The sequence below is a fragment of the Canis aureus genome, chromosome 11 (genome assembly GCF_053574225.1).
Source record: "Canis aureus isolate CA01 chromosome 11, VMU_Caureus_v.1.0, whole genome shotgun sequence".
NCBI classification, from domain to species: Eukaryota; Metazoa; Chordata; class Mammalia; order Carnivora; family Canidae; genus Canis; species Canis aureus.
Window position 1 is genome coordinate 32,982,233 of NC_135621.1, and position 17,802 is coordinate 33,000,034.

Below are 17,802 nucleotides of genomic sequence, written 5' to 3' on the forward strand. Positions count from 1 at the left end.
CCGTGAAGCAAAGGCAGGATGGTATCTAAGAGGTGAATTTCCATGTCTGGCACTGCATCCTCATCCCACATCACATGTCACTTGCATTTGTCTTCCCTTTCTTTCCAGTGACGTGTAGCAGGGTTGCTTGAGAGGCTGTTTCCTGCAGCTTTCAGCTTCCATCTCTCTTTCTACTTTGTCCACTAGTTCAAGGTTCGTAAGACCTCCAGTAAGAGGCTGGAGGTCACACCTTCCACACTGCAAATTGTGCTGATACCAAGACCCTGAGATGGCCACGGAATGTGCACAGGAGATTGTTTCTCGTCAAAGACGTGTTCTGTGGGCCTCTGTGTCAAAGGATCAAGCAGAGCCTGTTGCCGACAGGTTGAGGGTCCCTCTGTTCGGATGGCAGAGCAGGTAACGAGACCTTTGCAGAACAGGGTCAGCTCTGATTCACGTCCTCCTTTCTCCCTGACCTAATTGTGACTTGTCTCAACAGAGGTAGGACTTTCATCTTTATGACAACAACACATTCTCTAATGGAAAGATTCTAAACAAAAGATAAACAAGCATTTAGACCCTTCCTAAACCAGAAGGTTCTGTGTACTAAATTGATGAATGCAGAACCATCACAGTGGTCGCAACCTTACTGCATTTTAGACCAAATTCTCTGGAGCCCCTCTTGTCAGGTTTCTTTGCCACCACAGACCACCTCTGCCAAACAGAGATAAGTTCCCCTTAGGTACACTGGAAGAGAAAGGGCTCTCTGTACCATGCCTTCTTAGAGCGGGCTGAGCTTTACTCATGGCTTTGGTTTGATTTGAGGGTTTGGGTTTTGTGTGGGTTTTTTGTGTTCTACCTTGTGATTTTTGAGTGACTCCAGCCAACCAGGGGGGAGGAAAGTGGCATTTTCAGACCTCCAGAGGCCAATGTGGAATGAGAGATCAGTTTGACCACCAGACCTTTGTTTGGGAAGTCAGTCACTCTGGAAGGCCTCATGTTGGAAGGAATGGGAGAGCACAGAAAAGGGATGACTGAGAAGTTACATGAACCTCAGATTGAGTGGGTAGTTCCCTCTGTGTAAACAAATTTTACATCTGACCCTATACTTGGAGCATTACAGAAGATTTTATAAGATGATGAGAGTGTGAAGAAAAAATAAGTAGATTATAAAGGAAATGGTATGAGCTTTTGCTGGGGGATGGGGGAGTGCAAGGTTGTAGCTACAGTTTTTAAGTTGATTGCATTGGGCGGGTGGGAGATGTTTGCGGTGATGGAACAGTTCTGTGCTTGCTGGGGGAGTTTCATGAATCTCCATATATGATACAGTGGCACGGAACTGTACACACAGCGTACCGACCTCACTGTCCTGGTTTGGATATTGTACTCTCCTTATCGAAGATGTCACCATGGGGGAGACTATGTGAAGGTACATGGGACCTCTCTGTGCCATTTGTTGCAACTTCCTATGCATCTGTAGTGATTTTAAAATAAACGGTTTTGGTTTTTTTTAACCTGGGAGGAGAAAAAGGAAAATGGTAATGCAAACAGAGAAAAAGGAAATAATGGGATGGACAGGACAAATAATGACCTAGCATCTAACTAGGCGTAACCTCTATTAGACTGCTGACAAGTGGTGTCATTTCAAACAGGAAGGCAGCCCCTGGTGGTAGTGTGGTGTCCGTCATCGAGATTCCCCAAGAGGAGAATGTTTGTGTGACTCATGCCACACACAATGGGCTAATCTCAAAATTATATGCTAAGAACTCCTAGAAATTAATATGAAAAAGACCAACTATGATCAAAGAATACGAATACATGGTTCACAGAAGAGGAAATACAAATGGTTCTTTTTTTTTTTTTTTTTGATTTTATTTATTTATGCATGAGAGAGAGAGAGAGAGAGGCAGAGACACAGGCAGAGGGAGAAGCAGGCTCCATGAAGGGAGCCCGACATGGGACTCGATCCCGGGTCTCCAGGATCAGGCCCTGGGCCGAAGGCAGCGCTAAACTGCTGAGCCACCCGGGCTGCCCCAAATGGTTCTTAAACATAAAAAAAGACTCCTCTTTCTGTCAAATTTAACAAAAATAATAATGCAAATAAGACTGTATTGAGATACCATTTTTATAATCTCAGATTCGTGTAGATCTATGAGTTTGGTAACACATTCTGTGGGTGATGCTTTGTGGAAGCAGCCCTGTCAGGCTTTGCTGGTGGGAGCACAGACGGGGCACTTGGCAGAGTTGACAAAATTCCCAAAACAGAGAAAAGACATTTTGCCCTTCTGCAGAGGTACAGCTCTAGCTGGAACATGGCGAAGCCACTAAGGGCTCCAGGCCCCGGCTCCCCTGCAGTCACATCACTATGACTGTCCAGTGGGATATGAGTAGGAAAAGGGTGGCCCTACACGCTGTGTGTGTGCTCACATGCTGCATGCTGGCAGACACAGACGTGTTCTTTCCCTCCCCGTGTGCATGCCGTGTACCGATACTTTGCAGGCCCTCTTATCAGGAGTCGTCTCTCTGCATTCCCTAAGTAGCCTGCCCTTGGCACTTCTTTTGGCCCATGGGATGGGAGCAAACAGGACAGGAGCACCTGAAAGTGCTTGAGCTTTGGGGCTCCCCCACTGCTTCTCTTGGAAACCTTCTGCCACGATCTGAACACACCTGGGCAGGCCTGCCAGGAGATGAGTGACTCAGGCAAAGAGGAGCTCCTGTCTTCTGAGCTGCCCTGTGAGGCCTGTCAAGACCATCATATAGTAGCAGCCCCTGCCAATCCACCAGCTGACTACAGATGCCGAGCAAGCTCGGCCAGGAGGGTCCACACAGGGTCCAGACAGCCCACCTGAGCCAGGCCAGATTGTCCACCCATACTTTTAAGCTACTGGGTGATTTGTTACACAGCAGTGCTGATATGGTACACTCCTGAGACCAGATTTCTGAGTGCTGCATGTCATGTGCCCTGCTATGCTATCGCTCGCTGTCTTCACCATTCCACAATCATTCCTGAGATGGCTCATCGCTTAGTCTCATTCTTGAGTCACGCAAGCAGTACCAGCAAATCCTCATCAAGACTCTACTTGCCAAGGGCTAGGGACTCAAAGTCAGATGCTCTGGCTTCAAGGAGCTTACCCTCCAGCAAGAGACAATTAGAAATGTTTATTTTAGGCACTGCCAAGTGCAGCAATGAGAATAAAGTGGGAAGGAATGTTGGTATGCCTTCCCTCCGTTGACAAGGAGGGAAATAGGGCACTCAGCGCTTGACTTACACTGTTTACAAATGAGCGAAGCAAGTCACAAAGGGATAGCTCCTGTTTTGCGACCATAATCCCATGAATTTCCGCCAGGCCATGTTTCACAGAGCATTACGGAAACCAAGACAGAAAGATAGAGAAAACATAGAGAGTCAAGCAGAGCACAGCCAGGATTAGGATTCAGGTGTGGACTGCAGAAGCAGTCGGGGATGGACTGTGCTTCAGCCTAATGTACCAGGGGTAGATAGGGCATGTGTTCAGGGGGGTGTGAGTTGGAGATGACATCGTTCAGAGCTGCTGTGTTCTCAGAGAAACAGGTCCAAGTTACCAGCTCGTTGGGATGCAGAAGGCTGCTCCCTGCATGATTGTAGGACCCAGGGAACTACATTTTATCCCCCCCCCCCACCTGCACCCTGCCCATGTGTGGCTCAGGTTCATGGCAGTTTAAGAACCACTGAACTGATGGACGGCCACCTCTTACATGAGTGACAAGCCTCTCTACAAGACAAAGCCAGCCAGAGCAACTTTTTAACCCAAGGAAAATGCTCTTTAATAAATAACATGAAGAAATAAATCCCCCTTTCCTTCAGAACACAACTTGCAAATGCTCCCTTTTATGTCCAACATTAAAACCAGAATGGGAAAAAACCAACCAAACAAACAAACAAACAAAACAGAATGTGGGGGCTAGTGATGGAGCCATCCTGGTCAGGCCTCTGAAGGAATGAGTTGTTTCCTTTTCTCTCCCTGCCCCCCCCCACCCCCTTGTTCTTCTAAGATACTGTTTCTTCTTTTAGTTAAATGACAGACTTCAGTAAAGCAGTAGAAGATGTAAAAATAGCAACTATTCAGGAAAATTCTGGGAAGAATCATCAACTTCTTTTTGAAAATGTAGGAAGTCAAGTCCTCTGGAGTCAGAGATGGGGGAGCCCAGAGTCTGATATAGAACCCAAAAGAGCTTCCTGAAGCCCCTACGGGGTCTGGCAGGTGCCTCATTTTATCAGCTCAGGGAACCTGCCTCGGGACCTGGAGCCTAAGGTGAGTTTTAGGGATAACAGCACCCCCTTCTGGTGCAAGTGGTTTTAAACATATAAAATCTTGCAAATCCTGAGCCAAGTGGCGAGCTTTCTGTCTGTGCATGGGGTAGAACCCCTTGCTGCCTTGGCGATTCTCCTCCCAGAGCTCCCTGGTCTCTTTGGGGTGAGCCCCTCTCTGGGGTACACATGCCCTCCTGACATGTGGGCAGCTCAGGGGCCTGCAGGTTTTGCCAGAGATCACTGTGCCGGAGGAGTTAGATTTCCATTTAGCAACTTAAGCATTTAAATTGCTGGGATTTAATTCTTCCTGCAGAAAACCAGGGTCTCTTCTGACTGGTATCAGGCGGCAGCAAGTGAAACCTTTGTTTTCCTTCTCCCAAAAAACATTACAACCAACTGACTAAGTGTGATCTCTTTGCATGTCTCTGTCTTGCTAGGTGTATCAGATTGTGATCAGAGTGTGCACCTTGCCCAGGGCCCGTGGCCATATCCTTTTCCCTGTACCAGTTCCCTGGTGGCCCTCTCAGGAAATACTCAGCACTGTCTTTACTATAAACTCTAGGCCTCATTTCTCACACATTGGCCCCACCCTAGTGAACTGTCCATGGGCTGCTGACCCTTAGGTAGAATTTATGTGGGATACCATTAGGGTCAACATGGGTAGAAGGGGGCCTATCAGCCAGGGTTCAAGCCCAGAGCCTGCCACTTACTGGCTCTGTGACTTAGGGCAGGCGATTTAACCTATTTGGGTTTTGGTCTCCTCATACCTAAGATGGGGCAATAGTGACAGACTCTAACTCACAGGGTTAGTGTGAGAATCCAATGAGCTGATACATGTTAAGTGTTCAGGACAGCGATTAGCAAAAGGCTTTTCAATTCACGTTCACCATTATTCCAGCTCCTTTGCTGAAGGCCTAAACTTATCCTGTGGTTGTGTTCTTGGTTGTATTTCCTCAAGTCCTATCCTATAATCCCATGGCCTTAAGTAAGAGAGAGCCCCAGATAACAGCGAAGTCCGTAGGGGGTACAGCTATCAGAGATAGCAAGGAATGTGAAATTCTAGTTAATTCCACTTATAACCTTCAGGACCTAATTGCTAGGTCTGACTTTGTGGCCTGATTTTTCTAGAAGAAGCCACTGTGACTGACCCAAATCTACCTCTGCCTTCTTAGGGTGGGCTGTGTCTGATGACACAAGAGCTAGGTGCTGGGCCAGCTCCTTGCCGTGCACCCCATTCCTGAGTCGGTGCCTCTTACCTGGGGTCCACAGGTAAATTAGGGTGGTTCTCAAACCCCCTCAGAAATTGTGTGCAGATTTTGGTGGCATTGTTACACATGGGTTGTCACTTTCTTAGAGGGAAGATGTTGTGGAAGTTAGAGCATGTCTCTAATACTTACAGGTGTTGACTGGGAAGATCGGAGACTTGGTTGTGAGGGAAGTAAGTTTGTGAGCACTCCCCAGTGCTTCATCCTGGGGTAGCTTTGTTTAGGAAGGTAGAGTTTGCTTTCCCATGGCTCAGATTGTTCAGCCTCAGTATTACCAATCAGTGCTTTTCACAATTAAGGGGAATATGCAGGGAGGAAAAGAAAAAGCCACATGCTAACTTTCAGAACTAGAGATTTTCATGGGCTGTTTTAAATTATTCACGCTCCCCGTTCCCTTTATTAATGTAGAAAATAAAGAGTTGGCAGTGTTTTAGAGACCCAGGCCCCAACACAAGAGTGTTTGTTTTCTTTTTCAGGCTCCAATAAACATAAAAAAAAAAAAAAAACCTGATAGCATCCCCATGGCCACTTCCATGGGATTCTTGTCATGACTGTCTCGTAAGTGGGAGACGAAGGAGCTTAAATAGGAAGAAGTAGGGAGCATCTCCCCAGTTATACAGACATTGTTCTCGAGGGTAAGGTTGGCCAGCCCTCCATGAATCGTATGGCAAGTAGCAGGACTGATTGTGTTATTTGTGGAGCCCAGTACAAAATTACATTTATGACTCCTTTTTCCAAAACTGTTTATGAATTTCAGAGTGGTGACAGCAGAGTGTTAAACCAAGGGCAGAGTCCTTCTGGGGGTCCTTTGTGGCTAAACAGGACACAAGACCATGAGGCCAGCCCTGGAAGGATGCTGGGTTGCAGAGCTCTTCCCCCGTCATTGCCCTACTCTGACCTTCTGGACATCTTGCTATGTGTCGCCCACAACAGGCACACGCCAGCCTCTTGGCTTTGTACTTGCTGTTCCTCTGCCTGGAAGTCGGTGCCCTCAGGTCCCCCTAGAGTCCACTTGTTTCCTTTAGGTTTCTGCTAAGACCTCACCTTTGCGGAAGGGCCTTGCCTGACCACCCTCTTCCAAACAGCACTCCCTTCGTGCTCTCTGCACCCTCCTCTGCAGCAGAGGCATGGCTCTCACCATACATATATTTTATCATTTATTGCTGTTCTCACCACAGTGAAATATAACCTCTCGGAGGGCTGGGACTTGTTGGGTGTCACTCACTGCCATACTTTGTAGGGCTCACCTGGGGCCAGCCACGTAGCTGTGACCCGGTATTTGTGAGTGCATGAGGCAAAGGCAATCCAGAGGCAAGGTTTCAAGAGAACGCTGAGAGTTTGCTCTCGACTCGGCCTGCTTTCATCAGTGATATCCTCAGGTAGAAGCATTTCTTCTCTTGGTCTCAATGATTCTGGGTGCCTGATCCTGACTGTGAAACAGAGAACAGGTCTCAGAGTGTAAGAGGCCAAAGTCATTAGTCAGTTTTAAGAATATGCTAGAATACACTACTTTCTACACTGAGTTAGCAGCTGTTGGGTGGGCGAGTTCTGAGGTCAGGTGTGCTGCACGGGGAAGCACGGTGAACTAACCCTGGACTTCAGGGTTCTCAGAACTCTCTGTGTGCTGATACGCACTGAGTTTTACAAACTCATTCACACAGTTCCCCAAGCATCTCAGCACAGTTCATCTGGGAGGTATACATCGGGATCCCGTCCTGGTACTTTGGCAGATTCACTGGCCCATACATCAGGAGGCTGAGCTCCGTCCCTGGACTCCGCCCTATCTTCAGAAAGATGAAGTCAAGGTGCCCTATCCCTCTACCCTGGGTTCTTCAGTCCATGAAACCAGGGTAGCGTTTCTAATCATTGTATTATTAAATGTGTGCTGGGCAAGCCCAGAATTCCTGTCCAGCTCCCATATTCTAGAAAAGACAATCCTGGCTCTTGTTCTCTGATTGCTGTCAAAATTCTTTGACTCATTTATTCATTCAGCCAGTAGATGTATGCCAAGTGCCTGTTAACGTGCTAGGGACTCTTTGAGCCCCTCAAAAAAAAAAAAAAAAAAAAAACCACCAGTGAAAATAAACCACATCTCTGCCTTCTGGGACTGACCTTTTCATAGATATCCAGGATGAGCAACCCAGCATGGATAGATTTGCTGTGTGTCTCGGTCTTGATGCACCAGTTAGCACTGGAAAAGCCACTCGTAAGGGTGTGAAAGAAGGAACATTTGGACACAAAGTCCAGAGACCCAGATTACTGTTCAGGCCTCACCACCAGCAAAAGTGGCTTTGAGATCACGAGTTTACGCTCTGAAGTCACACCATACCAGGTTCAATCTTGGCTCTGCTGTTTGCTAAGACCTTGAGCAAACAGCTTCTCAATATCAGCTTGTTTTCTCATCTGTAGACTAAGGCTAGGCACACCACCTGCCACCAAGGAGATACTGTGCACAAAGCACTTAGCCCAGAGCCTGGTTCATGCTGTGCACACGAGGCTGTCTGTCCATTCATGTACCTCAGACCCTCTGTGAACCTAGGCCAGCCACGTTCCTTGCACTTTGGCTGCCCCCTTCTGTAAGGTGAAGTGTTATCTCAGCACGGAGTCCTGTGTTTCAGACTCCATTTAAATAGCATCAGAACTGGGATGATTGTCTCTCCTCCATGTGTACACTGGCCAACCGAAACATGGCTCTAGGAGATCTCTGGATCTGTATCTGTACCTGTGTAGAGAGACATATCATATATGTATATGTAAGGCTATTCATCTATACATATGCATATGCATCATCCTTTGTGTGCATGTGTAAAGGACCTCAGCTTTTAAGTCTGTAGTAGAGCCTTTCTGCTTCTGTCATTGCAATCTATGGTCAACATTCCATATGTGGAAGTGTAGCAGGGTCAGAAAAATTAATTTCTGCCCATTCCAATGCAAGGGTCCTATCAACCCTGTTGTAATCCATGGAGATTTTATTTAATTCCCTCTTTTGCATGTGTTTGTTTTATTTCTGTTTATCCTTTCTCCCCTGGATCTATCATCATCCTGCTTACCATTTACTAATTTTCTTGGGTAGGAGCATCTTCTTGCGGAGTGTCTCCATCATCTGCATAGCAATTCTAAGATGCAGGAGCCTGGCTATATAATGGGTGCGGAATAGGGAGCAAAAAGTGCTTGAATTGCTCTGTGCTCAATAATACTCAGATCTTTCACAAGGGTTAGCCCATTTAGCACACAAAGGAACCTCAGCCAAAATTTAGACATGGGTAGTTTTTCCTATTACCTTGAAATTAGTCTCGATTACCCTTAAATTATTGAAGATTGACCGCCATGCAAAGTGGTTTCTCCTTTCATTAATCTTACTAACTGGCTGCATTTGTTACAAATCTTTTTTTTTTTTTTTTCCCCTAGCCAGCACAATTCCCTTTCTGCAGAAAGGTTTTTCTCCTGCAGTGCCTTTCTTTTACATCCCTTACTTTTCTTTTGAGCATTTGATTAATGGTCACACCAGAGCACATCCTGACAGCCGTGCTTCTACCCATGTTTGCCCAGCAAAGCCATCTGGATGCAATATTTGCATCTTCTATTTTCTGGGATCCTTGGGTGTTAGACACCTTCCCCCACCGCCTCCCCCCAAAAAAAACCCCTTGGTCAGGGTAATATAACACATCTGGCTCAGGCATTTTAAAAAGAGAATATCCAAAAATAACAGTGCGTGTGTATGTGTTCCTCATTATTGAATAAAGTCCGTGCATCACAGAATCTATTGGAGACTAGAAACGATGAGAGGTGACAGAAATCCCACATCTTCTACTGCTTAGAGATCACCCCCTAAATTAGTTAGTTAACTTTCAAATTTTCTGAATAATTTTTAAAGACCATTGTCTTCCTTCTAAATGCAGTTCTCATTCTTGCTTTATATTTTCACTTAACATTATTGATCTTCATAACTATCACTTTCGCTGCCTGGGTAATGTTCCATCTAGTGATATATCATCATTAATATTTTAAGACATTCTCCCTATTTTTGGCCAGCTAGGTTGTTTCTGGTTTTTTGAAGATTTACTTAAGACTTTATTGAATTTTGGTGGCACATGGCATTCCTTCTTTCAGATTCATCTTTCAATATCAATTAGCAGAGTGTGATTTTTGGGGCCACAGGTTTGAATTTTCTTGAAGTTCTTAATCTGCATTGTTCGTTTCCTTCTTACAAGGCATGTGCCCCTTCATAGTGCAACCAGTTGTATCAGAGAGAGGCCTAGCAGAGGTAAATTTAATGTGTTAGCTCATAATGAAGTTCTGGCTTTGATTTTTCTTTCACAGGACATTTTTTTAATAATAAATTTATTTTCTATTGGTGTTCAATTTGCCAACATACAGATAACACCCATTGCTCATCCTGTCAAGCACACCCCTCAGTGCCCGTCACCCATTCACCCCCACCCCCCACCCTCCTCCCCTTCCACCACCCCTAGTTCGTTTCTCAGAGTTAGGAGTCTTTATGTTCTGTCTCCCTTTCTGATATTTTTGATAAGAAAAAACATAGTGACTTTAAAAAAATTACTTTAACTGTGTGATCTGACCACCAACCAAACAAGTAAATGGTTCCCTTTCTTGGGCCTCAGTCTTCCTACCTGTAAAATAAAGCCATCAGTCAAGACGAGGCACATGTGTGGGTGGTCATTATAGTTGAACAATTTGACTAAAGCACTTCTCTAGGTGGAGTTGAAGGAGGAGAGGCTGGCCGTTAAAATAGAAAAATGACATCCCGTTTCATGGGGGATAAGCAACCTTGATTGACATCACTCAGCTTTGTCTTCAGCAAGCCAGGGTGTGCAGAAAAACTGCCTCACAAGATGCAGTGGAGGCAATTAGAGACGACAAGACACACGATCCTCATACACACATCCTTCCACCAAGTCCTTTTCCAGGGTGAAGCATTCCATTCCTGCCCCAGGGGCTGGATGGGAATATCCCCGCTTTGGAGGAGTTCATTCTCCAAGTGGAGTCACCCCATCTCTGAGATTCATCTCGGGGGCCAAACTGCTTAGTTTGCCTAAATCTTCAGAATGTTGGGGGATGATGCTGGCAGAGCTGGAATGTTCTGAGGTTGATGAGGCAAAGCTGAGTCCTGCTTTGCGCTCTGTAGTGGTATCACAGGGAACATGTAGAAACCTCTTTAAATGCCAAGGAAATACCACCCGTCTTGTCTACGTCAGAGCCTTCCAGGTCCTTAACAGTTTAAAGGACACTCAACAAATATTACCACATAGGACACCAAGCTTCCAGATACTCCACATAAGGGCACAGGAGAGCACACATACAGGTACAACACACCCGGGTAGCATCAGCAATGTAACAAAGAAGTAGCCATAAAAGCTGCAAGCGAAGGTACCCAAGTACAGCTGCCACATGTGGAAACATCTGTGCAAATGGGAGCAAAGTCTGGCTGCCCCATATTGGTCTCATTAGCCATTTAATAGCCCATCAGTGGAACGGGAAAGAAGTCTTTGTGTGTGATGGATTGTTTGACATCACGCCACTGTCATGGCATCTACTACCTTGAGTTGCGTTTATTAGTTTATGTGCCCATCCTCCTCTCAAGAAGAGGGCCACATGCCAGTCATCAGAGAGCCGGGACCACGTGGCACAGACCTCAGAATCAAAAGCTATGTTGATTTGTGATCTCTGTGGGCTTCCATTGTCTTACCTGTCTTACATCACGTGGATGATGTCACTCACCGGCCAAGGCAGTAGCAGAGTCATTGGTTCATCCTCTGGAGCCAAGTGACATGGGTGCGAAGTTTACCATCACCTTCTATTAACAGTGGTATTGGCCAAGCTGCTGAACCTCCCTATGGTGCAGTTTCTTCTTCCGGAAAGTTCTAACTCCCAGGGTTGTTAATGCTGATTAAATAAGTGTGTGTCAGGTGCTTAGCGGAAGCTCGGCACCTGACCAGCAAGGTGTACACCTGTGCTGATATCACCGAACTGTCACTTCCTTCCAAGAAGGCTGCAGGGTTTAGGACAAATGCCTTCCTACTGCTTGGTGCACGGTGGGGCTTAAGAAGTAGTATGGTTATCATGGTTAAATCCTTCTCTCCCAGCACATTGCCTGCCTATGGCTATCAGTTGAACAGAATCATGAGCTCATTCCTCAGTTTTATAGTTAGGTAGGGGCAGGCACCTGTATTATCGTATTTTTACACATTTTGCATCTTTAGGTCTAAAATGTTTATAAAGAACAGGGTGGGAGGGAAGTCCTAGCATGAAGCACAGGACATTTTTCTAATGGCCAGTTTGTCATTGCGAGGTGAGCCCCAGGTTAAGTAAGCTTTACTCATTTTTTCCTTACTCTTTGGGATTCATTCTGTCCAGATGAAAAGCAGGATGGAGCGACTGTAAAATCATCAGTTAGGTTGTGTGGGGGCGGGGCAAATCATCCATTGCACCTTTCGGCAGCAATCCCCTGCATTAGTAAGGCGCCGTCCTCCCCTGTGAGGTGGTGCCCACGGAGACCAACCAAACATTCTGTGGTCGTCTTCTGCTTCTGTTCGCAACAGGTGGGACCACTGAGATGGGAGTGGAGAACCCAGCTGGGCTAAGGGTAGGAGCGAATTGGGGAGGCCAGTGATTCTCAACAGGTGGCCCTGGGATCAGCAGCATTCATGTCACCTGGGAACTTCTAAGGTACTCACTTTCTTGGGCCCCACCCCACACCTGGTGAATGGGAGTTCCTGGGGGTGGGGCCCCGCAGTCTGTGCTAAATAACCTACAGGTGATTCTGATATGTAGGAAGTTTGAGACCCACTAGGGTAAGCTGAACATTTCAGACACTTGATGCCTCTTTTAAGGACAGCCTAAGGCTTGCGATACCTGCTCTTTTTCCTCACTCCCCAAGCAAATATATACCTGTGACCACACAATCAGAGCGGTAAATTGAAGCCAATTAGCAGCTAAGTAACTGCCAGCACTTGTCACCAGGGTAGTTGTTAGTAATTAGCACTAATGACTCTAGAGAGGAAAACAGTTGTGGTTCAAAGACATCCCCACCATTTGAATTCACTCTGAGTTTTCTCAACGTTTTCCTGCCATGTTTCTCTTTTACATTCAAACACCATCACAGTTGGATGGATGCTTCTCTTGAGACGAGATCACATGAAGAAATAATATGCAGTGGTGTTTTTTAATGCTTGCCAGGATGCGCTGATTGAGTTGGGGTGTATGTGAAAGTTGTGAATCCGCCTTTTGGATGCACCTGCATAATTCCTATGGCGATGTCAGGATGTACATTGTAACTTTCTCCGGGAAGCATAAAGTGATTTATAGGCATGTCAGAAATTGTTGGATGAGCTCACCAAATGACAGTTCTTTCTGAGTTTTGTGAGAATAGAACCAAAGAGAAGAGAAACCAAGAAAGGGTCATTTTCCAATAGAAAGTCAACTTTGTAAACTTTTGAAAACTTTGGTGTTGAGCTAACAAGCATAGATTTTTAAGAAAATCTTCCAAGAAATCCTAAAGGATACAATTAACCCGATCCTCCCGTTAGCTCCTATGTGAACATGGTGCATATAGGAGAAGGGGAATGGCTACTTTGGAACCGAGGGGCTCCTTCAGTTTTGCAAGGATCGAATTTTGCACATTCCCAGTTCTCGGCAGCCACCCTCTTGCCTTGCCTGGGGGTGACTCTCCGAGCAATCTTCAGATGGTTGGATCTAGGTGAGTGAAGCTGGATTGAATGGTGTCTGAGATTCTCTTTTCAGTACAGATACTATGTGCTCCACCGTGATCAAAGCTCATCACTGTGAAACTTTGTGAAGTAGACAGATGTTTAGTTGTGTGGGGTCGTGTTAATTAGGAGAGGGAGCATGTTATCAAAGGGAAGGCTGCCTGTTTCAGCTGTCTCCTTTCTTCCCTCAACCCAAAGACATAAAGTTAGGGGAGTTTGTTAAAAACTTAGGGAGGAGGGAAAAACTGTGTGATTTCAAAGTTCACCTCTTTCAGGAGGTGAGAGCTTTTTCAAACTGCTAGATTATTTGTAAAGATTGAGTCTGAGACATTTCCCATGGGTGTCTGATTCCCATACCACCTCAGTGCAGAACAAGCTGAGATGCCTGAATTTACAGACATAAGAGAGGCTGGTCCTGAACATGCTTCCTGGGCATAATCTTTTTAATTCATTATGGTAAAATATAACAAGTCAGCATTTTAATCATTTTCAAGAATACAGTTCAGTGTTAAGTACATTCCCAGTGATCAACCATCACCATCATCCCATCTCCAGAGCTTTTTTTTTTTCATCTTCCCAATCTCTGTACCCATTAAACACTACCTCCCCATTCCCCATTCTGCCATCCCCTGGCACCCAAAATTTACTAAATCAAACTGCTCACAAGCCCTCAGATCTTTGCATATTTTAATTTCTGTGCCTGAAATGCCCATCTCATCAGCTTGCTAAATTCCCACTCATCCTTAAAGCATCCCTCTGGTGTCACTGTGGGCTTGGTTCTCATAGCCCTTCGTGTGTCTATGGTGTGTGACACTATCATAATGATCAATTCCCTTATCTCTCTGTGACTTCTCTTTTCCCTTCAACCTGTGAGTACCCCTTGCTCTAGTGACTCCCAAATATATGGCAGAAAGCCCCAGTGCATGGTCAGTGCTCAGTATGCTTTGTTGAGCAGCTTGCTTAATAGAGGCCAGAAAGCCCAAAAATTCTACTAGAATTTGTATGTGTGTGTGTGTGTGTGTGTGTGTGTGTGTGTGTGTATGAACAAAGGAGATCCATTTGGGACCTCACAGATTCCATTACACTATCTCAGCTCCTCCCCAAGTGGAATTTTGCAAGTCGAGTACAGCTTGGGTGAAGAGGAAGGGCCCCTGTGAGATGCATCGGTGATTGTATGTCCCTAGTGCCAAATTCCTGCCCTAGGGGTCTTGATCACTGGCTCCAGGAGTTGTATGGTTTCTAAACCTTGTTCAGAATGTCATTTATTACTGGGTTTAAATGGAAAATTGTTCCAGAAACGACAGCTGCCTCTCCAGGCCTAAGAAGATCTCTTTCTCTGACTTGGGAAAAAAAAAAAAAAAAAGTATTTTACATAGCAAGTTCTGTTCTCAAGGCATCCTGGGAGGTAAAGAGGTTTGAAATGAGATGAGACCCTTCCTCCCTTTAGGGAAGATCTAATATAAGAGAGGAGTCAGGCAAGTGTCCAGGAGAATGCATACAGTGAGTCTTGTAAGATTGAGAACAGTTTGTAATTATGAACAGTTTGTAATTATGAGAACAGTTTGTAATTATGAATGTTGCTGCCCTGACCCGCACATTCATGCCTACTATGCTTTAGGGCCTTGGGGTGTCTGGGATGATAAGAGCAGTCCCTGGCGAGGAAGGCAGCATGATGATTATATCCAGTGTAGAATGGCCGGTGCTTTGTAGAGCAGAGAGCAGGTTGCTCTGGAAGCAGAGCTGTTGTCAGGTCCATCATTTATTAAGTACTAGGAAGTGAGGGAAGAGAAGGGAAATTGATTCCAAATGACAGGAACCAAAAGCTGATGCTTAAAATGACAGTCTCGGCACGACAGGGAATCCCGAAGGCCTAGAATGCCCTCTTGTCTTACCCACGTCATGAGTTGGTAAGGCTGTGCACACCCTCAATGGCTGGGAAACTCATTACCTATCACAACGGCACATTGTGCCTCCAGAGAACACTGACCTTTAAAAGTTCTTCATATTCAGCCCCAAATCTCTTCTGTAACTTCTTTCTTTGTTTCCAGGACTTGCCCTCCCCGTGCAGAACAAATCCCCCTTCCTAGCCATGTGCAATGGACTTGGTGAGCCTCCTCTTCTTCCAGGAAAACCATGATCAGTTTCTAGAGTTTTTCGAGGGGTAGGGATGACATGGGAGCTGGCAAGAGGTTAGCAGAGCCCATATGGGTCCTCTCATCTCTCCTGTGATAGTGGTATTAGCCGCTGCTCCAGATAGAAGCCAGGGACACCTGTGAGAAGCTGACCACCCACAGCCTCAGCTCACCCCAGCATCTGGATGGGCCACAGGAAAAAACCTGCTCTGGCAGCCTGCTTCTTCCCTTTATTGTAGTCCTGGCCCCAGGACTGGCCCCCAGCCCAGGGTCCGTCTTGGCACAGCAGGATGGGGGAAGGACAGGAGAGGACCTCGGATCTCTGGAAGCCCTGTGCCTCTTCAGTCCCGGCAAGACTGATGAACAAAGGCCCCTTAGCATTTCTGAGCATTCTGAGTGTTTTAAACTTCTGATACTGAGCCGTTAGAAATGGAGCAGCTCTGTCGGTTCTGGGGGCCAGCCATTTGTTGTTTCCTTGCACCTGACACCTTTGGCCACCAGTCACCTTCTCACCTGCAGTGCCACCTGAGCTCTGTCTCCACGTCCGAACTAGGATAGATGGCAAACACTTGAGTCCTGCACCACTGGCCAGAACACGTGGTTAATGTACTTTTGATTGGTGTTTGTTCCTGTTTCAGTAATCACAGCGTCCACCTAAGGTATTTTAAATGTGTGTATCTTATGGCAGGTGTGCTGCTGACACTTCACAGGAAATGTTTCATTCTGTAGCACCTTATGAGCAACCCTATGAGTTGGTGGTGTGGATCTTGCACAGATGTGAAAACTAAAGCTTGCAGGCAGGAAATCGCCTGCCCTCTTTCACATGGCTCAGTGATTTGTAGAGCAAGGATTCAAAGCCCCCTCTGTTGGATTCTGATATTTGAACTCTTAGTCACTGTTTCTTTTGTGTGTGTTTTTAGATGTATTTCAGATACCGTAAAATTCACCCATTTATAGTGTATCGTTGAATGTTTTTTAGTAAATTCACAGAGCTGTGTGACCGTCACTGCAGTCTATTTTAGAACTTGGACGCTCCCAAAGAGACTACCCGTCAGCCATCACTCCCCATTCCTCCATTCCCCCAGCCTAAGGAACTGCTAACCTGCCTCCTCGCTGTGTGCAGTTACCTGTTCTGAACACTTCGTATAAATGGAGTCCTGCATTGTGTAACCTTTGTGTCTGGCTTCTTTCACTTCACCCTAAGGTTCCTCCATGTTGTAGCAGGTGTCAGCCCTTGTTCCTTTTTGTGGCTGTATAATGTTCCATCATATGGAAATGCCACATTTTATCTTTTCCTTCATGGCCGATGGACACTGAGGCTGTTACCACTTCTTGACATTGTGAATAAGGCTGCTGTGAAATTTGGGTACAAGTTTTTGTGTCAGCATATTTGCATTTCTCTTGTTAGATCCCTGGGAGTGCAATTTCTGGGTCATGTGAAACTCCATATGCGGCGTTTTAGAAGGAACTGCCAGGCCATCTTCCAAAGTGGCTGCTCCATTTCCCATGTTCTTGACTGCTTTTTTTGAGTGCAGGAATCATGTCTTAGGTGAGCAAACCCTCCTCACTTCATTATTTTAGTTCAGTGACTAACCTGGTGAATTCCAGCTGCACAACACAGAATAGCTAACTATAAAGTTTCTGAGGGGTACCTGATTGGGATCTCAGCTTCGGGACTTACCACTTCTGTGACCTTGAGTTTATCAACCATTCATTCTGTATGAGTAAAATGAATTGATTTGATGCTAATCAATGAATTAATGGATGTAGTGAGACACAGTATATAAAATCCTGACATGGGGCCTAGAGCATTATAGGAAATTTTTCACTTCACTTCAGCTTTTATACTTGAATTTCTACTGTGTGCTGTGAAAGCACATAGTCAGGACCAAAAGAGTAAGTAGTGAAAAATATAGACAAAAGTCCACACCTCCTTGCCTCTTCACATACTTCCTCTCTCTGCCTCACTCCAGAAAGATTAGTGTTCTGTGTTTTGTGTGTGTGTGTGTGTGTGTGTATTCTGTGTTTCTAGAGTGACTTTTTCTCCCTGCTGCCGCAGGACCTTTGCACATGCTCTTCACTCACACCGGAACTGTCTTCCCTGGGTTCCTTGGCCAACCTCCCACCTTTGCTTGGTTGATCCTACATGCTCTGCCAATCACTGCCATCACTGCTTCAGGGAGAACCTTGCCTATTCAGATCAATTCCTCCTATTTTATTCCTACACAAGCATCACACGTTTCCCCTTCATAGTACTTATGATAACTGTCATTTGGTATTTACTTGCTTTTGCATGATTCTTTAATTCATGTCCCATATATTCCCACTAGACTCCTAAGTTCCAGGAGAGCAGGGCCTGGTGTGCCACTGTCCATTGCTGTATCCCTAGTATCCTGCAAGCAGTAGTA

The 17,802-nt window shown here is 45.7% G+C and overlaps 1 protein-coding gene and 1 long non-coding RNA gene across 6 annotated transcripts in view; one reads left to right on the plus strand and one right to left on the minus strand.

The window, feature by feature from the left end:
* Window positions 1-17,802, plus strand: part of LARGE1 (LARGE xylosyl- and glucuronyltransferase 1) — a 528,281-nt gene that overhangs the window by 329,037 nt on the left and 181,442 nt on the right. The gene's annotated exons all lie outside the window — the stretch shown is intronic.
* Window positions 5,929-12,370, minus strand: LOC144323817 (uncharacterized). 2 transcript variants are annotated; one of them, XR_013389158.1, is made up of 4 exons: window positions 11,888-12,370; window positions 10,167-11,439; window positions 7,648-8,257; window positions 5,932-6,965 (listed from the first exon to the last, which is right to left on the minus strand). It is a non-coding gene; the product is annotated as an uncharacterized LOC144323817 (long non-coding RNA). The 2 variants fall into 2 exon arrangements; XR_013389157.1 differs by having other exon boundaries at window positions 5,929-6,965; window positions 10,167-12,370.